We start from the raw sequence: 23831 nt of genomic DNA, 5'->3' as shown, positions 1-23831 counted from the left end.
GATACTTCATAACAGGAGGAGGAAATTGAGCTGACCTTGAGGCTGCCGGCTCCTTTCTAATGCTGATGTATGGGGGCCGTGGGTGCAGGCAGCCAGTAAGTGAGAGGCCTGTTTTTATTTGCCGGGGAGCACGGCCGGTGTCAGTACACATAACAAGGTCCATTTCTTGCCCGCTCGAGCTAGCTAGTGTGGCAGAGAGCTTGGCGGGGAGCATCAAACTCCACTATCGTTAAGTATCTTTTGAGGCGCTAACAAAGCCGGGCTGTCGCCCGTGTCATCGTATTTTCTGAGCGGGGGACGCGTCCCGTTCTTTCCTAATCAGTGCAATCAGCTCCCTCCCAGCTCAATCAGGCCGCTCGCAAATTACTGCCGTGATTGAGCGCAACACGGTTGGAGAGGGAAAAAAAGGGAGGCCTCATAATTCAAGCCTGAGTGTTATTGAGGACGCGGTCCTGATGGATTAATGGCTCTCCGATGGGATGAGAGAAGGAAAACATGTTTTGTCATCGAGCGTTGGCGGCGTTCCGTCTTAAGCTGCCGTCGTGGCGCCGATATCCGATCTGATCCTTGTTTGTGCTGTCGAACGTTTCAGATGTTTTCCAGAAATGTGGAAATTTTTAGATTTGTTAAAAAAAAAAAAAAAACAGTTTCTGCTCAACAATTGCTAATCCTGCCACCTACCAGCAGGGGGCAGCGGCGGCCCCTTGTATCTTTATACCGTCGGCACGATACGTTTTCGCCTGGGCCGTTATTCGTGACCGGACATAAAGAAATGCGTGGCGCTGAGATTTGGCCTCTTTAAATGTCACATTGTTGTGGAAGCGTGGGCTCTGCCCCCAGGTCACCTGCAGCACTGCGGCTACAGTCTCATTCACTCTAAAACTACATTTCCCTTCCACCAAAGTCCGTGGAAGGCTGCGGCGCCACGACCGGACACGCGGGGACGGACACGCAACTGCTGGGAGTCTCAGTTGTCCTGACTCGTGCTAATGGATCCGTCCGTTTCCTTTGGGCCTTCAACAGTTCCAGCTCACGTAGGGCAGCGTTAGCAGCCGCGGCTAACGGGGCTGCTGCTACCAGCCCTCCAGGCTGCACGCAAACATTTGTGCTGCAGAGAAGAGCCCCGATCAGCCCGTCACGCTCTCCAGCAGTGTGTCGGAGCGGGATGGAGAGGCCGCCGCCGCTGCCTGGCGCTCTCTGTGTTGACGAATGTGCTGCTCTGACAGCTCCATGTGCTTACCTAATAGGAGCTGCTGCGCTGTCACGCCGCGTTTCTCCGTCTCTCTCGCTCAAGTCTGTGTTTTTTTCCTTCCATCTTGGAGGTAGGAGCGCGTTCCACTTGGCTGGACTCTGCAGCCTCCACTCTCCCCTTCTGAAAGGTTAATGGAGCTGTCTCACAACACACACTAATCAGCAGATAATTCTTTTCTTTTGGCTCAATAGGTGGTTAAGGTCAGCTATTACGACCAGTGTGCGCTGCATGAGAGAATCGGGTCCAGGTGGAATTTGAGCATCAGCAATTATGCTTTTTGTTCTGTTAGCTTACGGTCTTTAACGGGATTTATAGCCCCCGAAACAGCCTTATTAAAGCATCTGTGCTTGTCATTTCTGTCTGTTTGAAGGATATAATAGGAAATCTGGATGAAGAAGGCTGCTTTTGTTTTGGAAGGCTCACTATGGAGTTAAAAGTGTAATTAAACGACGTGCGTGTGTCCTTTGAATGCTTTTAGTCTGGCACATATAGTGCCCTCTGTTGTGGCTCTTTGAACTGCTTTTGTTTAAAATGCTGGCTTCTCTCACAGCTTTAAGCTAGCTAAGGACAGACGGACGGATGGGAAGGATGTGCTGAAGGCATGACGATGGCGTGTTTTTCCTTTGACACTCGCCAGAGCTGCTCGGGGAGATTTGTTAAACGAGTGAAGCTGCAGGACTTTTATGATCTGAATAAAGCCTGAGACAGATGTTTAGCGTTCATGGCCGCTCCGTCGCCACGGAGCCGTTTGCAGCATGTTTGCGATGTATCTGTTGAATCCTCAGATTTATGGATTTAATCCGAAGTTATGATGCTGCTCTGATGGCTTTAGAGCCATCAAACGGGCCGCAAACCTCCATCCAGCCGGCACCCGTACCGCCGCTGCTGAAGCTAACAGCTGGATGTGAACGGCAACGGTGCCGCTAAGAGCAAACCCACGCCATCGGAACCCTCTGAGTACGGTTAAGATGAATACTCGCCTCCTGTCTGGGTGACTCTCACGTGCACAGCTGCGTTTTTGATTCTTCTGCGGTTCCACGAGTAGAAAGATTTGAAAATTCATCAAGCGCACACCTGCTGTTTTCATCCTGAGGAACCGCGTTCAACACGGTCCGCCGCGTCAGTTGTTGCTCACTATCATTTCCCAACCAAACAACCGGTTCCTGTCAGGGTTTTGGTGGTTTGTTCGACACACATTTTGCGTCGTAATTGTCAAAAATGTGTCAGAACCACGCAAGGGTCACTGACTATCAGCTACTTTCAGCAGTCGTTAGATTGTCAACAGTCATTAGATCATCCTCGATCACCGCACATCTGCTTTGTGCAACATCGTGTGTGTGTGTGTGTGTTACAGAGGGGAGGCAGGGAGCGTGTGTGAGTGTGCTGAATGTGAAATGTCAATGTTATTGAACAGGCGCTGCGAGGCAGAGCTGTGATGTTTTTATTTCCAAGCTCTTGTCAAGCAAGGCAGAGAAGAGAGGGCTCATGGGATAATGGAGGAGGTTCAGGGGTGGGGCCTGCCTGCATGTGTGTGTGTGTGTGTGTGTGTGTGTAGAGGCTGTGACAGCCCAGATCCAACAGTGCAGAGGGGTTTATTGAGAGGAGTAATACGAATATGGGCTTAGAATCCAGTTTCATTATCCCCTCGTAGGAACTGTTATCTGCCACAGATGGTTTTATTTTTAACGCGGACCGGCTGTCTGTTTCTGTTCGTACACCTCTGCTGTCATACTGTTATCACCACTTTTGTTCCATTTACACATCATTCATGTTCTTTTCTCCCGCTTTTTTTCTCCCACTTCAGCCGTTCTCTCGCAGACTGTCACTGTGTCAATACTAAACAGAGGCAGTGAGCTAGGAGGTGAATGCAGACAAGGTTAGTCCACCAAGCTTTGTGTCTCTAAATGCAACCCCCCCCCCCCCCCCCCCGCCCTAATCCGCCCCCCAGATGCTCCACCCTGTAGACCCCGACCCTCGCTGTTGCTGTTTCATTTTAATTTAGCATGTTTTGCCTTCACCTCTGCTGTCTTCATTGTGTTTTATTTCATACTTGTGCAGAATGCTAAAACACACACACACACAAGCAAAGCGATGTCATCCATTTCAAAGGTGAGGATGGCTCCGTGCTTCTGATGCTAATCTGTGCTCACCCTTGTCTTTGACGCCCCCTTTAAGGCTGCTTCTTTCTCAATGGTGCCTTTATAAATGCTGATCATTGGTTGTTGCTGGATCCTGTGTGCGCTAATTTCCCATCTAATAGACACGGCATGGCGATGCTGCTTGGGAGTTTGGAGCGGAATTTTCCAAATCGAATGATTGTAGCGGAAGAATGAGTCTTTTATTGAAGCTCGTGACTGCCGTGCTTGTGTAGAACACCAGGAAAGATTGATCTTCATTGGTTAATAGCTAACCCCTGACAACATCAAGCTAATTTTCAAACCATTCTTCTGAATTTTTATAGCTGCGCTTGGCTTTTGTTTCCTTGTTACACGGCTAATTCCAGTCAAAGAGCACCAGGACTGTTTCCGCTCTCACCTCACCATTTAAAAAAAAAACACACACACACATTCGAGAGCAGCAGTGATGTGAACTTTGGCAGCAGCACCAACGTCGATATAGAGGGACGGCTGCAGTTCAGAGCTGGCTAACAGGTTATTTAAAGAGTTTGGTAATTGGCTCGCCGCAGCCTCCATGCGTCCCTGCCCTCCTGCTGCTGATGTGTGCAGTAACACAGAGCTAAGCCCCCCTCCTGCACTACATTTTGCTCTTCACTCACTCAACCCCATCCATCTTTTCAGCCACAGGCTGATATAAGAAGCTAGTCGCTCCTCTTTCCTGGTGTTCCTGCTTTAATGACATCCAGCCCGACGCATGTGAGCTTGTCCAATCAGCCTACCTTCCCCCCCAATATCAACGGCATCAGTCTGCACATCCTCCCAGTTCCCCCAGTTCCTCCCACTATCTTTCCCTCACACACACACACGTTCGCTGCTTCATACATGCATCACGCAGGATGTGTGCATCCAAACAAGCGAGCGTGCATCATTTCCAGTTCACCACTCCTGCCTGGTGCTTCTGCAGCCGTAATCAGAAACACACTCGTGTTCAGTCCACACAGTGAACACACGGAGCGGCGGCGCTTCCGCCTAATCTCGAGTGACACCAAACACGCACGCAGATTTCGCCATATTAAGTCCCCGCCAAAGATCAAAGCCGTTGTTCTGCGCTTTGTTGTCAGAAGCCCCCCTCCCCCCTCCAAAAAAACTCACATCTACTGCAGATGTTGAATTCTTGTGGAAAAACATGGATAATGACCTACATTGTTTTTGTCAGCGACTGGCTGAATCTCTATTAGTGTTGCTTTATTGGTTAGTTCCTTTTGGGGCTTTGCTCTAATGACCTAATATTTATTCTCAAACCTCTCCACCTCCCTTTCTCCTACCATTATTTCCATTTTGCACCTTTCAAAAAAAAAAGGAGAGGAAATCCTGCCTGCATTAGTGAACGTTCCAAGGCAGCTGCCAGGCATTTTATCTGCCTCTCAGCTGAGTGCTGAGTCTGAATGCTGCAGGGTTGGGAGGCCAAAGCACAGCTAAGTGGCTCCTCTTGACCTCTTCACTGATCTCCAAGCTGTCGGCTCTGACTGCACACAGACTGTTTTACTATTATTATTTATTTTTTTTGGCGGTTTGCTCGGTCTAATCTCATGACACGGCCTCCACATCCAGCGACGGCGCCGTCTCCTCAGATAACGCACCACACCTGAATTGCTCCTCGCTGGTATTTTTCTGCTTTTCCTTTCCCCCCCCCCCCTTTAAAATGGATGCGTGGGAGTTCTCATGGAGTGATCTAAGAATCTCCTGCCTCCAAATTTTCACAAACGTGCCTCTTCTAGTTATCGCCACCGCTATCTGTTAAACTAGAAGGCTGCATCGTTAGCCGGCGTGCTGAGAGCAGCCGCCTGTGACCGGGGAGTAATTGATTTTTGAAGAAGACACAGCTCTGCCTGCCAAATCAAACGTCTCAACATTTATATTGCACGCGACTTTTTCTCTTTTTTTTTTTCTTTCTTTACACACAAGCGCTGCAGCCCGGAGCTGCACCGCCCCTCTTTGTCCAGGGGGTGGCGCTGTGCGGAGGCGAGAGCGCCATGTGCTGCGTGAAATGGAGCCGTCGCTGCTCGCTTGAGCATATTAACTCGGAAGGTAACCGCGCTGGAGCGGCTCACTCCAACTCCTCCCTGCTCTCATGATAATGAAGTCCATTCGCCGCGCCGACTCGATCACGCTTAAACACGCTCTCGCCTGCATGAATAGGATTTTCCTAACTGGATCCAGAGCCGGGTATCAGGCACATCAGGCACTGTTTGTTTATCTTGCCGTGTCTTTGTTCACAAAGGGATTTGGCTGAAATGTAAACTTCCTCTTTTTGCCGCGGCCTGCACTCTGTCTCCCCCTGACCCTCCGCTCTCATTCCTCAGCCTGTTCTCAGATCAGCCGTGGCAGGCTCAACTGCTCTTTTATTCAGATGAATGAGGCCCTGTATTTTTTTTCCCCCCCCTCCTGGAGAATCGGAGAGACTGTCCATGTGAGAGCTTGAGGAAGAATGTGGAAAATCAGCCCCAAGATCTGAGCTATCACATGTGTTTCATTCCATGTAAGCATCGCGACACCCTGACTTAATGTTTCATTCATTTAACACTTTCTTTCTTTTCCCATTTCAGTTAGCTCTGACCTGAATCAAACCGTTGACCTCTCAGATGTGCTGTGACATTCCATTAACAGCTTTCAGCGGTCAGTTTTGGCCACTTCTGCGTGCTGAAGCGCCGCTCACTCCATCTTCCTGGCAGCCACCTACGGCCGGGCTCACGTTTCCCGACGCTCTTCCGTTCATCAGAAAGAGAAAAACAACAGCAAAAGTCGCACCAAATGGCTGCTGCGAGCAAGGTTCACTCTCTGGTGTAGCGTGTGTAGCTTGGCAAAGAGACTCGACATATGTAGCCGACAAGTGTCTTGGATTTCAGTGAGTCGCAGGGCTGCCAAATGCGACTGTGACTAGAAATGTAAATAAGATAACTCTGAGAGGAGGCGTTGCACTGATTCCCTCATGTGAAACAACAATTCCTGCCCCGCGAACTCATAGCCTGCCTTCACCACTGAGGCCAGAGGCCTGCTAGCTTCGTTAGCATCTGTTTCAGGGCCTCCAACTGAGAACCTTTTTGCAATTTAAAGAAGAAAAACTTCGACTCTATTGTTTACAGCTTGTTTTGAATTGTTTGAATGTTCAGAGAAAGGCCTTCAAAACGGGAGAGCCTGACATGTTGTTAGCATTAAGCGAGTACTTTCCTGGAGTTACTCTGCTGGAAGATTGAAGAAAATGGTTTTACAGCCCTTCTCTCCTCTCAGCCCCCCTCAGACAAAGTCTGTGTTTTAATTAGTCGTGTAAGACCCCTATTTTCCCTTTGGGTTCCCCCAACTTGTAAAGTGCACTTTTAAGAATCTGTGAAGGGTAAAAAAAAGGCAATGAGTGATTTGAAGTTAGGTTTTTCCCCCTGCTAGCAGGAAGAGGAGGGTGGGGGGGGGGTCCTTTAGATCTTGCTGTCAGCACCAACGGTAACTTCAGCAGCGGTCCCACACGCTCTTTGTTCTTTATGGATTTAGTATGTGTAGCAACGAGAGTCCCGGTTCTAAGAGCCCATCTGGAAAAGCGCTGTGTTCTAGTCCTGGTCGGAGCGGCTCATCTCTACTACCTGTTTCTGAATTTAAAGAAACGGGTTCTGGGGTTCGCCGGAGCTCATCCGCGCTTGTTTGTTTTGGCAGCAGCGGTTAGCATTTAGTCATCAGCTGCTCCTAGAAGCGTTCCCACTCCTGTTTTCTTCTCATGTTTTCCCTCTTTAACTCGTCTGCTCGTCCCTGCTGAATGTTTTGGACAAAGACGCTAGATCTGAGCTCTTCAGAGGTCGAGGCCTCATTGGGAGGCTTGGCTCCCTCATCCATGTCACCCCCCCGCCCCCCCTCTTGTTTCAGCTACTGGCTGACTCGTATCACCGAGCTCTCACTCTTTTCTTTCCCCCCTCTTCCCCTGCCCGCTCTTGTGTTCGCTGCCTCCCAGCAGCTTGTTTTTGTCCGCCGCGGTCAAATCGGGCTAAAGCAAACAGCGCGTGTCAGCCGCGGCTTTTGTTAAGTATTCATTTTTAATAAGCACAAGTGGCTACGATGTTCTGTAAACTGTAAATGGAGCAGCCAGCCAGGGAGGAGGCTGGTGGGGGGGGGCGGCACGCCGGCCTTTGATTGCAGCGACATTCTCGCCGCCTTCGCGTTTTAGCGTCGCTAATTGCATTTAATGTGGATGAAAGCGTTCAGAACGGATAGTTTTGTCTTTTTTACTTTGCAGCTCGACCCCCGTTTCATTTTACGAGCCCTCGCGCGCAGTCGTTCTCTACGCTGGGCTCCAGACTGGGAACGGAAGAGACGGAGTCAGCTCCTCAGATACGTGCCGAGGCCTGTAGAATGCAGGGCGCTCTGCTCGGAGCTGCGCCGCTTGTCTCCTTTCATTATCTGTTAATGGTGCCCAACTTGACAGAGCCATGTGATAAACAGAGGAGCTGTGAAATCCTGGAGGTGGAGTTCTCGTCCTCCTGATAATGGGATCTCATCCGTCTGGGAGGGGGGCCCGCCCCCGCTAGCTGATCCCGGCTCCGCACAGCCCTCGGAGAGGAGTCGGCACACTCGCGAGCGTTCCAGAAACCACTCAAAGATGCGGGGAACTTGATGTGTACGGGGGGCGGGGGGGTTAAAGCGCTTGAAACACGAGCGCGCTGAGCTTTGATTGTCCGTTAGAAGAAAGACAGACGCCAGTTTCTACTTCCTTATTAATCCCATGATTTTTAAATATTTACGCAACCCAGGAAAGAAGGAAGACAGTGTGTGTGGGTGTGTGTGTGTGTTAGAGAGAGAGAGAGAGAGAGAGAGAGAGACTATCATAAACATTGACCTTGTGAAACGTATACATACCGTGATAAAGGAGGAGCTGTGACTGCTGTGGTGTTAGGTTACTATGCGGGGGGGGGCGGTGTATGCGTGACTCAGGATAGCTGCCCCAGGAGCTGGGAAAGGTTTTTACCAACAGTCGGAACACTCCTCCTCCTCCTCCTCCTCCTCTGCTATTGAAAGGAAGACAGCCGACATGGCTTGTAGCACAATAAAGGACCCCTGCACACCACCCTCAACTCAATTGCTATTGATCCCTGCTGCATGTCTCTCCCGCCGCCCCAGTTCAGCGGAAAAAGGAATTCAACACGCAAATTATTTGCTTTCCTTAATTGGATTTTGACAGCGATCCAATATCACGTTTAAGGTGAAGACAAACGCGTCAACCTCTCGCTCAGCGAAAAGGAAGCCATCCCATTCATTTAGAACACAATCCGGGTCATTTCCTTGTTTTCCGCCAATCGGCAGCAAATAGAAGGAATAACCGAGCCCACATTGGCTGGCTGGATCGCTCCCTCGGATCCGCCACAGTAGCATCAGCTTATATTTCTGCTGTTTTAATGGGCCAGGGTGACTAATTAATTCATTATCCAAAAATGCAAATGAGCCCCGCTGCCCCAGCAGCATTCCAGCGGCTCCAGCGGAGGCATTTCTCCACGTTTCCACCCCCCCCCCTGATGAATGAAAGGAGCAAGGAGTCCATCCTGCTGGTGGAGTCTCTTAAAGGCAGCAGCGAGGCTCTGCCGGCCCTCCTCATTGTCTCGCCCCAGCGTTTCCCTCACATTCCCATAAGCGTCACCATTGATCGGCCTGATAATGGCCGCATCTCGCTGCCATGCAGATCGCGGCGTTTCCCCCCTGCGGGGGCTGCCATCAATCAGGGCCCACATTGACGCCCCCCCCCCCCCCCCTTTTTGTGTGCGCGTGCGCCCCTGATGATGATGGCGTGAATCCGCTCCGTGTTTTTGCTTCGCTCGGCTTTATTTGCCCCTCTTCCCGGTTTCGCGGCGCACGTTCGGGGGGCCGATTCTTCCTTGAGCCCCGTCTGGATAAAGCGAGACTGGGTCAGCCATGTGGATGCGTCCGCCGAACAGCTGAAGAGGAGGAGGAGGCGATAGGGGGAGTGCGCGCGCGCAGAGGGAAAGAGAGAAGAAGAGAGGGGGAGCGCGCGCGGAGCCCGTGCGTGCGCGTGAGCGAGCGCGTGTGGAGAGCGAAAAAAAAAGGAAGCGACGGCGAACTCGCTGCTTTCTGCCCCTCGGAACAAGCAGCAGCGCTGCTACTTTTCATGTGGACATTATCAGCGACAGCGACGCGGCCGAGAGGCACAGAAGCCGCCTCCGCAGGGGATCCGCGTCCGACCGACTAGTGCCTTTTTTCGGGGTTTTGTGTCCCCCCCCTCCCTCCTCCTTGCTCGGTGATTTCGGACGCGATCGGGTCCATCAGTAAAGTGAAACCGTCTTTTGTTGAAGCAAGTGCTCGCCAGAGCCCCTCCGTGCAGGCAGAGAGCCGCGGGGGTGTCCTCACCTTTCAATAAAAAGCCTCTTTTTGGATCTGACCCGGCGGCTTTAAGTTGTGCCATCGCGATTTTATTCAACCGACACAACTTGTTTGTTTTTTTTGGGTTTTTTTCCCTTCTTTTTGCATTTCGTCTCCGGGACTTTTTCAAGAATCACCAGACTGGCGGGTGAGTTTCTATAAAATTACAGGGGAGGGAGGTGGTGGGGGGCAGTGTGTAAAAAGGGAATTTAAATAACAGTGCTGGCTGACTCGGAGGAAACTTGGAATTTAAGTGGAGGTGACCGAATGGTGTGTGCGCGTGCGTGTGTGTGTGTGTGTGAGGAGCAGGACGGGCTTGGGGGGGTTCGGAGAAATGTTTGCAGTGTTTATGCTGGATCTGAAAGTTGCCTGCATTGTTGTGGAACTTTGCTCTCTCTCTTTCTTTCTCTCTCTCTCTCTCTCTCTCTCTCTCTCCTCTCTCTCTCTCTCCTCTCTATCTCTCTCTCTCTCTCTCTCTCTCTCCCACACAAACGCACGCACACGCGCGCACGCTCGCTCTCTCTCTGGACCCTCCAACCACCTCCGTGACCTGGCCCCCAGCCTGGCGGAACCACAGCAACTATTGGTTTTTAAGTGACAATGACTCGATGGACAGTTGGAGCCCGGGCGGCAGCCTTAGTGTTCATCAGAACAAGCCTTCACAATGCTCACTCACTTTGTGTCGTAATTCCTGCAGTGCGGTTGGTTATTGAACTGTAATAACAGAGTAATAGAGTGTGTGAAACGCCACCTAGACCAGTTTCAAACTGTTGAAGGACCACCAAATTAACTTGACTCCCCCCTTTCAGCACCCCAGAGGCTATGAACTCTGGCCCGAGCACATGCAGCTCTCACCGGGCAGGGGTGAAGAGGATCTGGAGGAGAGGAGGAGTGTGTGTGTGTTGGGGGGGGGGGGGTCTCTGCCTGTTGAAAAGAGCAGGGGGAGCTGGCTGGTGGGGTGTTTGTGTGTTTAGGCGATAGTAGTTCGGGGAGGGGGGGTAGTGGTGGTTAGGATTTAAAAGCAGACTACGATTATTTGTCTGAAAGGCAGCTTATCTAATGTTTCCCTGTTGCAGTAGATTGGTGGGGGGGTGGGGGGGGGGGGGTGTTGTTTACTTAAATCGCTGTAAAATTGACTGTAGTAAGGCCCAGCGTGGTCGCTGAATCTGCAGAACACACGGCCACAGAAGCAAACGGCAACACCAAATTCAAATCTTGGAGTGGGGGGGGTTCAGTGATTGCCTTCAACCTCTGCTATATATAACCCCCCCCCACCACCACCACCACCACCACCACAGAGCCATTGCTCGAATGTTTAATGTTGCTTTGCTAATTGTTGAAAGCCTGACTTCCCCAGTACCAGCTTCTCATGGCATTTACCCCCCCCCCCTTCATACTTGGAGCTGAGAAGTGACCCCGGGTTTAATGATGGAGGCGTGATTAATCCACCAGAGCGGGGCGATGCAGCGCGGGCTAATGCCAGACACAGCACAGAAAGGCCATTTGCTCCACATAACCAAATATTGGAGTGCGCGAGGCCTGCCCGGGTCACAGAGTCATGGGAACATGAATATGCTGCATTATGTAAGTCATGAGATTGGAGGTGTGCTGGGGCCGTCAACAGTGGTTGTCTTTCTTCAGGACTTCTGAGCCACAGGTCTGAATGGGGCCGGCTCTGTGCTCTGATCACAGATGGAAATCGCGTTAGCAGAGGACTTTTATAAATAAACTGCGCTTGTTTTTCATTTGTTTATTATTTCCCCCGCCGATGATGGAGTTGGAGCTAAAGGAGCTCTTAAACAACACATGAAGTGGTCGCGTTTGGACTCACAAAGTTAGCTATCCCAGCGTTTCGGGTACATCGATTTCTATCAGATATCGATCAGAATGCTGTCTTTGTTCGGGTAGGTGTGCTGGGAGGATCCTCAATGTATTGTTCAGAGTTGGACCAAACTGTGATCTTTGCAGCCAATAATTGCACCTTTCCCAGGTCACCTTTTACATCACATGCTAAGGCAGCTAGCGACCAGCTATATCAGCTATATGATGCAGAATATCAGCGTCAGCACGAGTATCATAGCACCTCCTGAAGACCTGGTGCATCTGGGCGTGTTTGGAATGGACTCGCTGGGTTCTGGCTGGTGTTGGTTCGACCACTGAGCTCAATCAGAGCACACATTTGCGTGACGGATCATTTTGATCACGTTGGGTACGTGTGATGGTTCAGCCAAACCCGAACATCTCGACGCTGTGAACACACAAACGGTCGCCCAGATGGTTTGGATATCCCATTATTTTTATCGCATGTGGATTCACACGTGGATTGAATGTTGAGGCAGAGGAGCGTCGAGTCTCATGGTGGGTCAGGCGGAAGGAACAGGTCCAGTCCTGCCTGCCGGTGTCTCTCCCACATCATATCGTGCTTCATACCAGCGTTTGTTGCAAACGAAATCAGTTTGTAATCTGATCTGAGCCTGCGCCCACAATCTGTGTGTTTAATCACACCGTGGGGGGGGGCTTCCATAGCTGTGGCGTGAGTCACATTCACCCTTGGCTTCAGGTCTCAGTGTCGACACATTGGAGGAAGCAAGTCAACATTCACCTCACATCCGGGCGCATGTTAGCGCCTCACCTCTGAGAAATCCGAGGATGATATCTGGATCAGAAAGGGCCGCTTCCAACCTCTCAGGAGGAACCGCTCATAGAGCGCGGAATCGCTCGGAGGCGGCACGCAACTTGACAGGGCATCAGAAAAAATGTTATTTAATGTGCCAGCACGACGGCCCTTAACCGGGATTGAATCACGCCGCGCCCGTGCTGTTCAGGATGACGGCTCGGGCTGAAGGGAAGAGTGTCGCAGCCGTCGTCGTTCTGTTTTTCTCCACGTGTGATGTAATGCATAGCAAGTCGGAGAAATTCTAATTGATGCAGCATCCGCGGATGCGGGTTTGCTATCGCCCGCCCCTTCTTGATGTTCTCTAAATGTGCGTAATGTTCTGAATGACCAAGCTGGTTCCACGCAGAAACATCAAATGACAGAGCTGTTATTTCAATAAACCAGATAAATGGGGACAGGCTGCGAGATACCGATCAGATAATTGTGTCTAAATTACACGGTTGGATTTTTTTTTTTTTGCATGAACATTGTTTGAATACCAATCGCGTCGGCTGCCACGATTAGAATTCCGCCTAAATCCCAGCGACGTGTGAACGCGAGGGCGGGACTTCCATAAAGCTGTGGCCCTTTTTCTCTGTAAAACATCTGAGAGCGCTGTTGCTGAACCGGTCGCAAAACCGCCGAATTAAAACGGTTAATTAAAATATCAAAGAAAAACTCAAACATTCCGGCGAGTTCTCGCACCTCGAGTCTGTCCAGATAGTGTCATGGCGCCGACACGTTTAGCATGCGTTAGCTGCTGACTGACACCGAACACATCCCGCTGCCGAGGCGGCGCTCTCTGGGGGGAGACTTGGGGAATAGAGAGCGATGAAGGACAGGAGAGGTGCCGCGATTGTTCGAAGAAAATTCCGTTTAATTTGTTGTGAGAGCAAGAAGAGCTGATATCTTTAATTAAAGGAAACCTCAGGAGCAAACCATGAGTGAGAAATTGGGATAATTGAAAACGGGCCCCATCTCCTTTGCTCCCCCCCTTCTATACATCTTTAAAGCAGCTGAGCCCATCGGAGGGCACTTTCACACATGTTAAGTGTAAATGGGGGGGGGGCATCTGGCCTTGTTAATTCAGTGCATGGTCATAAAGTGGAATGGCGGTCCCCACAGGCCTGCCTGCTCTGAACACACCGAGCCCGTGTGTCCTTGCTGCCTTCTGGTGTCGTTGACCCCCCCAACATACGAATGCGTTGTCATCTAGCGCGTTCAGTATGCTAATGTTTGATTTGCTGTGGGACGTTCACGGTTCACTTCACCCGACAGCCCAAACAATCGCTGTCAGAATGGTCCGCTTGTGTCCACGCACACGCACGCACGGCTCATAAACCTCAGCATGGGGCGTTTTAGCCAGGAGCTGCTGGAAGTGCACCAGCGCCGTGTTAGCTCCAGCTTGATACTCGGTTTACCTCGCTGGGTTTCGGTTTAAAGTAAAATAATGCCACGGTTACATCAACGCTCATAAATCTTTATGAGCCATAAACCAAACCAGTTGAATTGGGGGTTTATTGTATGTTCATTATAGTACAGGTAGCTTGATAATGACGGTGTTTGCTCACAGGGATCAAATAAATGGAAACACCGGTAGCTGTATCGGATATCGGTAACCTCGCGTGTACGTGCTGCCACGCACGGGCGATCAAACTCGATATTTCACTGTCTGCTCATCGCTGCATCAGCTGAAATAATAGCAAATAATCAAGTAACGGCACAGGGGAAGCCTTCAAGCAGCCCAGTCATTTCCCATTTCAGCCAGTAAACATTAATGCCCTTAAATGTATTGCCACAGCTTTATTTATGCATAGAAGCTGCTGTTAAGTCTGAATTATACATCAGCCAATGAATAATGCATCAGTGCCTTTCCTTAATGATTACTTGCCTGACAGCGAACGGTAATATTTGCTGAAAAATCTGCTCATTGATCTCGCCTGTGTTTAGCCAATCTAGGCTTGTAGAGAAGATGTTTGCGCCTCGTAGCGATTTTCATTATTATTGTAGGATGTAATAAAAAGCAAGCTAATTGGGATTTAAAAGATGCCTTTTAATCTTAATGATTGAAAGCAAAGTGGGCAGAATGTGAGCGCTGTTCGTTAGGTTATGTTGTGATCACTCTTGACGTGTATTTGTTGACAGAGTTCTGAGTTGTAAGTAGACGGTATGTCTTCAGCTCGTCATTTAGACCATATTTGTATCTGTTCTGAGTGCGTCTTGATTGGCTGAGCTCCGTTGTTGGCACGTCATCCGCACGGCGTTCCAGGCCAAGTCTATCGCCGCCCGTGCCTGGAAGCTCGGCCCATTACAGCGCCGCTACCGTGCTTATCCACACAGAGAGAAGATATTGACTTGTTGTCACTCACGCACTTGATTAGTTGCGCCGGCGATTCTGCTTTTCATTTGTCGCCTTGGTAACGTAACGGGGAAAAACAGAGCAACAGCACCTATTCGGTAACAAAGACGCATCACATCTGGAAACCGTCTCTGTGCACAGTAACGGACATCTTTATCACTAGTGCTGCATCGCTGGCACTTGTCAGCGCAGTCGGCAGCCACTAAAACGCCAACGTTTGGCGCCGCTGCGCGGGAGTGATGCTCTCCAACAATTACACCTGAGCTCGCTGAGATCTGCCAGCACCTTTCCGGCCCCGACAGCCCGCCCCGTGAACTCTGTGAGAGTTGCAGCAGGACGTAGTCCTCGGCTGCGTGGGCCTAAGCCAGGTCTTAATGAGAGCACCTTACATTTAATCCAGCAGGATTCATCAGCGGCCTTGTTTAAAAGTAATGAGAGAGACGGTTGGAAGGCCCCAGGCTACGTGTAGGGAGATTATCTCTCTGAACAGGCAAATCATTCCTGTTTTCTATGTTTAAAAGCCAGAATAATGAGCATCCGTGATGTGTGCCGGTGCTCCAAGTTAACATAAGGATCTCATATGTCTGATGGTCATACTGTGTGGAAGCAGTCGGTGAGAGGCCTGGCGCTCGCTGGGGGTGGGGTTGTAATTGTTTTAGCTGGCGGTGATTCTCCCTGGAAAGGATGACTGTACAATCCAGATATGTAAACCAGGAGAAACCAAAGTGCCGTTTGCTGTTTGCTGATAGCGCCTCATTTCCTGTTAATCAGCATCGCTTCGACGTATACCTCTAGGCTTCTGGTAGTCAGCCCTGGGAGAAAACGGTCGCTTTCCAAAAATTTGCAGCTGCCTAAATAAGCATTTCAGCCGTGCGAGGTTTACGGTTGAATAGGAAATCTAGGGGAAATCATCAACTGGGAGGGAGAATGAAAGGCAACAGATGCTGCTGGGGTCGGCTTCTGCTTATTGGAGCACGATGCTTATTTAGTCCAGGGAAGAAGCTCCGTGCACCCATCATCCAGAGTGAGAATAACAATACTGAACAATGCTGCCGTGGTGACGCGAGCTGGCCCCGGTGGAGATCAACCTAAAGTCCACCAGGAAGCGTTCAAGATGGTGTTTGAGTGGACTCTAGGGCGAGACTGGACATCTGTCTGCCAGTGATCTCTTACGCCCACAATCCCTCCCACAGACTGTCGGCTTTGGCACCGAAGCGGCGCACAACGCCACCCACAACAGCGCCTTATCTTGTTGGATTAACAAACGGCAGGCTAACAAAGAGGAAAAGGAAGCAACGGTGCGCACAGTAACAAGAGAGCTCAAAGAGCACCACGCCATCATAACTGCACTTCAAAATGGAGGCCTTTGTTCCCAGATTGTTAGAAAGGACTTCATAGCGAGGTAGCCGCACAGGTTTTCATCCTCAGACACACTCGCTCCCATTCATCCGGCCTGCAGTTGCTGGAGGAGATCCTTTACCTGATAGGGCTTCAGAGGAAGGTATTCCTCTGGGATCGTTGTGGAGGGATTTCTGCCGTACCTCCACACACTGATTAAAGGGCCACTTGTAGATAATCTGTTTAAAAACAGGCCTTTGTTGCAGCACTGGTAGCGAATTTCTTTTACACCGTCGCCGTTGTATTATCTTTAGACTCTTTAGATAAATATTTAATGGCAGCACCGCTGAAATAGAGCTGCTCCTGACTGCCGGTGAGGGTGGAAGCTTCTATTTAGACCGAGCACTATTGTATGAAGTCACCGCGCTGGTGGACAGCCCAGGGTTATTAGTGTGTGAAAGCAGTGTGTGTTTGTAGTGCGTCAGTGGCTTCCTGAGCGGTTTCAGCTCAGTAGAAGATTGTAATGTGAACGTTGACTCACGGATCTGTGTTTGTATCGGTGAGTGAGAAGAGAGCGACGATCCTTTTACCGAGCCGTGGGTGGAACTCTGAGGATGTGTGTGTCCTTCATGTCGCGCAGAAGTGACCGGGATGGCTCACATCCATGTTGTGCTGCAGATTCTCTCCAGCTTCCGCTTTACCAGGTAAAGAGAGGCCTTTCCAAAGTCACCTCTGCTTTGCTTCCTTTAGGGTTATGAAGCAAAGCCCAAACTAGTAAGCAAAGGTTGCCACCCAGCTTTGATAACACCTAATTGATGAGCCTAATTATTCATTCGGCCTTCTTGGTTCCAGTCCAGTCCCGCGCAGTCCCTCTGGTTGCTTATATTTCATGCCTTTACATAGAAAATAGGTGGGTAAACACGGCATAGTCTTTGAAGTGCTTCCAGTCCCCACTATTGGATTACAAACTAGCTGTCTCTTCAAGTCTCATCTCCACAGATGAGTGCCAGGATCAATGCAGCTCTTAGCGCTACGCTAATTTGATCAGAACCGGAGCTGCTTCTGCCGATCAGAGACCATGCTTTTTAAATACAAAGCAGAAATTAATCAAGTCAAGGCTGTGTCCGGCAGCCAGCCTTTTTTTTGGCTGCTTTATCTCCCATGGAAACGCATTAGGGTGCGCTTCGTATTTATTATTGAGCTGCTGGGTTGGGCCGCTGGCTGAGGTGCGGGGATGGAGGCAGTGGGCTGCTGCGTAAAGTGATCCGGCCTGTTTTGCTGAGAGTAGCAGAAAAGCTGCGTCTTCTCCAGCAGGGCAACCGGAATCATAAACAAGAAGCGATGTGCCGTCTATCTTGACAGCGAGCTGAGAGAAAGCGATGAAGGGCACAATGACCCTCTTGTTCCAGAAAATGAAAAGCAGACTCTTTAGTGACCCTTGTTCCTCCATTAATTATGGTTTGTTGTTGATAAAAGATAGAGGACAGGGCCCGTTATGAAACACAATTATTCACTGCAGCTTCTCCCCGCGATTACCCCCCCCCGTGCTTGACGAGTAGGCTGCTGATGCGGCGTCCAGCACAACCAGCTAAAGATGTCCCCTCAGCCTTTTAAAAAAGGGGGACGGGGGAGCCGGGCGAAGGCCGCCATTTGCCCAAGTGATATATGAGGAGAGACAGCAATATATGTAAGGAGCTGCTGAAAGACAGACAGAAGGTCAAGTCACATTACGCTCCGACCATCTTTGGGCTCGGCACACACTCTGACCCGGACTGCCTACAGTTGCTCGGCAGCGGCCGACCCCCCCCCCCCCCCGCTTTGTTTGTTTTTATATATTTGCGCGCGGTTCAGGGTTTTGGATTGATGCACAGCTGAATGCTGCACTGTGGCAGTTCATAAGAAATGCCTGCGTGTGCAGCGGAGAGCTATTTTAAAGAGTCCGTTGCTCTACAAACCTGTCCTGCCGGATTTCTACTCAGCAACTGAAACGGCAGCTGAGCAGCTGATTTCCTATTCATGAGCGCAGCATACGGCATGTTTAAGCACTGTGGGATTAGCTAACATGGCTGCATCATAATCTGATAATGAGAGCAGGAACAACAATGTTTTTACTCCACACTTGAGTATTTTCCCCTCAAATATTACGTAAGTAAATGATGTGGCTCTCCAGTAGATCTCCAGTGTGCTAATGGCGGAGGGTGGCGCGAGTACTATTTTCATCATCATTAATGACCCGGTGACGAGAGGAAAAGTCAGCGAGACCGCCACAGTTTAAACCCCGACATTAACATTCCAGGAATATCTGAGGCTTATTCGCGGCGCAGCAGCCACACACACAGCCACCCGCGATCACCGTCCCTTTAAAAGAGACAACGCACCCATTCAGGCCAGGCCGCGTCGCGTCACACGGCGCTTTTAATGTGCCATTTTCGCGGGAAGGCCAAAGACACGACGCGTAATCCAATATGTTGTTGCAGTCGGGGAGATGAAAACCAACGCTGGCGCTTGTGTTTTGAGCGCGCTGTCAGGGATCAAGTCTCCATTTCACACATGAGCAGGCAGAGTTAATCTGTGGATCAGCACTGTACACAGTGTAATATCCAGCCTCCACCTCCATACATCACCATTGTTCTAAGCCTCTGCTGCTTGGGCTTCATGGAAAGTAATGACCTTTTGCTGCTGATCTTCTCCCTTAGATCAAGACTTAAGGGCGTTGCTCAACCAGTAGTCATGATCCATATTATGCTACTAATGCTGGTGCAGTTAGTTCTCTGATGACTGGTCTGCATGCTTTAAAATGGTGGATGATGAGGCTAAACACCATATTGATTCCTGTAGCAGCCTCCCCCACAGGCAGTCTCCCTGTGCCTGGCTTGAACAAACACATCTGTGATTAGAGAGCCTTCAGTGACGCGTTTGCAGCCCTCACACATTCAGGCTACGTAGCAGCAATTAGCACAGAGGGTACCGCAAAAACGTTTCTCGACAAAAGACAAATCCTTTCATGTTGTTTCGGTGCGTCGCATCTAAAGGTGGAGGCGGTTTTCAGCGCGGATCATTGTAAGACGTTGAAAGGAGGGATTGCCAGCCCCCTCCCTGCCTCCCTCTCCGACCATCTGCTCCAGGATGAAGCAGGGTTTGCCCACCACGTAGCTAAATAATTTAGCTGGAAATTGGTCCTGTTTACTGACCTAATGGGTTTGTTTTTGGGGTGTGCTGTTGCAGACTTCCTCCAGCGCTCCTGCTATCACTCTGAAACCTCTGAGCCGTCATATCTGTCACTCTAATCTATTCATGTCGGTTTTTCCTTTTTCCGTGTTGTCACGTCGCTCTGTGTGACACAGCGTTAAGCATAGCTGGAGGATGTAGGGCAGCTGCATGAATATATTTTTCTGCTCTCCCACTCTGGATTCGACTACCAGTCGGAGTTGAAGTGATAGAGACCATTGTTAAGCTGATGGGCAGATCTGAGTGGAAGAGTGGGCGATATTTGAAAGTGGTCGACGGTGGAGTGTTAAAACACTACAAATCTCAGCCTGCTCGCAGGCTGGGAAACACTATTTTTGGGGTGTTTTCTTCCCCAGTACAGAAAATGTCATGTAACTCATTTCCTCCTCCCCGCTGCTGTTTCATTGTGGAGATAGATGGTGAGAAATGCTTCCACGGTTAATTTTTTTAAAGCCCAGATCTGGCTGGAATGCGTCCCCGGTGCCCATTCATTCACCTCCTGCCCCCACTTTTACCTTTGCTTATATTTCCATTACAACAGCATATCTCGGCCATGAATTGAATTGTCAGTGCTTCTCTGGAAACCTTTTCAAACCACTTTATTCACTTTGCCTTAAAAAAAGCACCCACACATTTGCAAGAGAAACTCAATTAAAAGCTTATTTCGTCTCCATCGAGTGCCACGTACCTCATTTTCTCACACCTTGCACATTCTACTAGTGCGGTTGGGATTAAATTTTTGAAAGTTGCCTTGGTTAAAGAAAGGGTGAAGGGTGACAGGAGACAATTTTAGCATTTTTCCCTCAGGAATCAAACTTAAGCATGGTGTCAGGGTAATAAGAGCTACTCAAAACTGCCTTTTGAATCACCTCAGCCATACAAACACGGCAGGTTTAGAGGCACTGTGTTTGCAAGTAGGTGGCATTAGGCTCCAAAATAAAGCCCTGCTAAGATAATGGACATCTTGGTTTGTGGATCACCTCCCCGAGGGCCAATTGGAGCTCTTGCCGAGAGCGCGCAAACAGGGACTAGAGTAGGATTTAGCCTTCTTTTAGAGATGGAGTAGAGGCTTAAACCTGTGGAGTACACCAACCAATCCTCATGTCTGTGGCTGATGATGTGGATTGTTGAGAAGAGAGTGTTTGTCTCGGTGTATATTACAGAGAAAGTAATGGATGCTGCTGTTGCCACAGGGAGATGCGAGTATAAATTATCCTAATGGTTTCAGACAGTGATGGTTTATTGGTTTGTTGTGTCATTATGCATAAGAGTGTGGTCTTGTGCAACAGGGCTTTGCTTTTTATCATGGGAGGGTTGAAATGTTGACATTGGAAAGCCCCGAGCCAGCTCTTCAAACGTTAGTTTTACCTACTAAACTGGCCCCGGATGTCGACTAAAAATAGCGCCTTTGTGAGCACGGCTGGAGCAGATGGGGGGAAAAAAGCTGTGGTTACTCATCAGTGAATTGAAAACAAGCTGAGCAGACAAGTGCCCGTGCCCCCTCCTAGATGGACTCTGGAGGAGCGAGCCATGAATGCAGCAGGTAGGATGCAGAGATCACCGAAGGTCTCGCTTATGAAGTGGCCCATTTGTTGCCTCTGTTGCTCCACATCGCCACAGCCGAGGATCCAGCTGCTTTATTCAGATCAATTTGAGTTGCCCTCGTTGTTAATAGCGCCGCGTATATTCATGCTAACAATGTTCTCCTCTAATCTGTATTCAGGCAAGTATTTCATTCAATCCTCGTGCAAAGCCGGCCCTAAATCCTTGCCAATCACATTTTGCTACTTCATAATTCCCCAATTGAAAATGCCCTGAATGACTTCTCCGTCTCTCTTCCAAAACCGAGCGGAGCACGGCCAGCGCTGGTTCCATTAGCGTCGGAGTCTGTTTTGCAATTATCTGTAGACTCCCTCTCTATTTCCTTGATGAAATGCTGCGTGAATAAAACGTCCAGTTTTGGAATTATTAAATTCAATTTCTAAAATCTGGCAGGATGAGAAATGAAGCCTACGGTGGTTTAGGTAAACAAGCGTAGCGTGATAATTTGTGTGTTTATCCTCAGACAGGATTTGATTTGAAAAACGTGGAGATGAGCGTGGATTTGGGGAACTGTGGGAGTGATTGGATATAAAACACTGCTCTTTGAAGCTGCTTGGGTGAGGAGGGGGGTGGAGAGGGGGAGAAAAACAAGATCCTGCTGTGTGACAATTGTGGGGGATGATGTGTTAATTGAGCCACAAACCGCCTGTGTTTCTAAGGCCAGGGGTCTCATTGGATAAAAATAAATGTATATTTGAGAAGGGGCCTGTTGGCGGCTCGCTCTCAGCTCTGTTGCAATAATGTAAATGGAGGATTAGGTTGTGTTGACTGGGGCCCTCTCTCCAGCCACCCCCCCCCCCCCCTCCCCCACCTCCGTGGTTTTCCATTAAAACAGCTGGTATCTTTCAAAGGGTCCTGCCCCAATGATTGATGCCTAATAGCTCGGAGCCTCACCTGCCTCCTCACGGTGTTATTCATTGGTTAAGCACACGGCGGGCGGGTCGTGGGTGGAGAGACCTCCCCTTTTTATCCTGTCAGCCATCAGTACATTAGGACTATATTTCCAGCGTTCCCACTTCACCCCACGCTGGCTCGGAGGTCAGTGCCGTCAACCAGTAATTGCTCTTTTAGGTAAATTTCAGTGGTGAAGTAGTGGCTTAGCGTGGTACTGGCTCAGTGACTTTTTTGGTCTTTTTTTGACATAACGGCCTCAACAATGTCCTGTAGCAAAATCACCACTTAATAAACTGTCATTCATCTGCAGGTCTTTTGAATGAAATACGCTGGAAAATAAAGTTCTATAATATCTCTAATGTTGAGGCCACCCAACTGAATTAGCCTCCATGGGACATTAAGTTAATTACCCAGTGGTGCCTCAGTGTAGTTAACCAATTTATGCCCCGTTCTGCTGCCTGGCTTGCAACGTTTCTCTCGGGGTTATCTCCAGTACACTCAACCTACACATGAAGGCAGAGTGGCTGCTGCTGTAACTGAGTGGATCTTCCACCCCACAAAGCACCAATAATGAGGAAAATAAATGATAAACTCATCATACATAACCGAAAGGGTTCTGGTTCTGTCTGTGATGTGAATGCCAGTAGGTAATTGGAGACGCAAAACACCAAATGGCATGAGGCTGTTGTGCAAAGTGTATCCAGATGCAAACTAATAGCACCTCCATAGTAAAGACACTTAGAGGCTTATAGCAGCCCCAACATCAAACGAGGGCGAGGCTGCCCTCCATTTGCAACAGTCCAGGGCCCTGGTTGGTTTTGGTGGAAGAGGCTTATGTTACTGATTAGAGGAGAGAGGAGAGCTCCAAAACAGATTCTGGCAGCTCTCAGGATTAAAGCGGCGCTATCAATATTTTAGCCGTTCCCGTATATGTATATTTTGGCACGGCGCAGTGCAGGACGTGGACACGGGGGTCTATTACACTTACATGCTCGTTCGAGCCCCGCTGAGCAACCCAGCGGTCGCTGTGGTAACTCATCATTAGGTGATTAATGGGGCCGTGACGAAGCAGTGGTTTAATCAGGCTCCATGTTTGTGCCGGAGCCGACGACAGGAGCAGCTGCCCTGTCAGTTGGTGTGTGCTCACGAGATGACAGCACCCGCTGGTGAGGAGCGCCGTTGTCAAACGCACCCTCACCTTCCTGTTCCACTCGGTTTTTCTCCGTCCTCTTCAGCTCTTAATAAATCTGCATCCACTTTTCAGACGAGCTGGCTCCATTTCCAGCGCCACCTCTGCTTTTTGCTCTCCCACCCTTATATCAGACTCCCTCCCAGGCCTGCCTACTATTTCCAGTCAATTTAGAGCCCCGGCTGGGGGGTGGGGGGCACAGAGTGGCAGTGAAAGAGTAGCCTCCTTTGTTGGAGCAACGTGTTACTGACAGCGTGCTGCTTCAGCTTTTCACATTTCTGTTTATGGAGGCTTTCATTGTGGCATGAGAAAGTGCTAGCTGAGTTCCTTTTGAGGGAGCGATAGCTGGAAATGGCAGTGGAGCGGGCATGGCAAATGATTCAGTCGCCTCTTTCCACTCTCTTTCTCTGCCCAGCGGATTGCTGTGTTCTTCCCTCCAGAACTGTCACTTCACATTAACAGAGCTGACTGTTAGCTGGGAGAGAGGGTTGTGGTGGGGTGCAGTCCAGTAACCAGAGAGCATCCACACACACACACACACACACACACACACACACACTGACAGATGAGTAAAAATTGAGCCTCTTGTCACCACAGATGGTCTGCAGAGAGGTTAGCCAGTTAAATTCCAATGTGCTTCACGCTGCGTGTGTCTCTCCTCGCGTTTCTAAAGACACGCAGCTACTTGTGCCAATAAAACCCTCTGCATATTATCTGTGAATGTAGCACCACAGCATTTCTGCTTATTTAATCTCACTTCCTTTTAGCTTATTGTGTTGCACGGCACA

At 49.7% G+C, this 23831-nt stretch overlaps 1 protein-coding gene across 5 annotated transcripts in view; it reads left to right on the top strand.

Annotated features, from left to right (window-relative positions):
• Window positions 1-23831, top strand: part of rerea (arginine-glutamic acid dipeptide (RE) repeats a) — a 90244-nt gene that overhangs the window by 13898 nt on the left and 52515 nt on the right. For 2 of the 5 annotated variants that reach the window (XM_057039855.1, XM_057039856.1), the window contains exon 1: window positions 9407-9925. The exons of 1 other annotated variant lie outside the window; for it this stretch is intronic. The gene's annotated coding sequence lies outside the window, so the exon portion shown is untranslated. Of the gene's footprint in view, window positions 1-3056; window positions 3129-9406; window positions 9926-23831 lie in introns of those variants that run through there. 2 more of the 5 variants (XM_057039854.1, XM_057039851.1) reach the window with 2 other exon arrangements.

The sequence above is a fragment of the Takifugu flavidus genome, chromosome 8 (assembly GCF_003711565.1).
Source record: "Takifugu flavidus isolate HTHZ2018 chromosome 8, ASM371156v2, whole genome shotgun sequence".
In the NCBI taxonomy this organism is placed as follows: domain Eukaryota; kingdom Metazoa; phylum Chordata; class Actinopteri; order Tetraodontiformes; family Tetraodontidae; genus Takifugu; species Takifugu flavidus.
This window is presented reverse-complemented; position numbering and strand designations above follow the sequence as displayed.